This window comes from Myotis davidii, unplaced genomic scaffold (genome assembly GCF_000327345.1).
Source record: "Myotis davidii unplaced genomic scaffold, ASM32734v1 scaffold363, whole genome shotgun sequence".
Taxonomy (NCBI): domain Eukaryota; kingdom Metazoa; phylum Chordata; class Mammalia; order Chiroptera; family Vespertilionidae; genus Myotis; species Myotis davidii.
In genome coordinates this window covers 1,555,168-1,555,601 of record NW_006294069.1, presented here as the reverse complement: position 1 = coordinate 1,555,601, position 434 = coordinate 1,555,168, and positions in this window count along the sequence as shown.

Genomic DNA, 434 nt, shown 5'->3' with positions numbered 1-434 from the left:
CTCTCTCTCTCTTTTCCCCTGCCTACCTCCCTCCCACTCTATCTCAAAATCAATGGAAAAAATATCCTCAGGTGAGGATTAACAACAAAAACACAAAACATATAACACAAAACCCAGGAACCATAAAAGAAAATATGGATAAATCCAAATACATAAAGCCAAAAATTTTACATTAAAAGATCCTATAAGCAAAATCAAAAGACAGTACATTGTGAAAACTATTTTTAACATATGACAAAGAGCTAATTTCTAAAAACATAATGTGTTCTACACTTTTTTTAAAGATCAGAAATATAAGAATAATATGCAAAAGAAATTAACAAACTTTCATAGAAAAAGATACAAAACTGACTTCAACATATGAAAAAACAAACATGAAAATAGTCCTCATAACCAATACCTATTTTTACCTATTAAATTGACACAGATTAAAA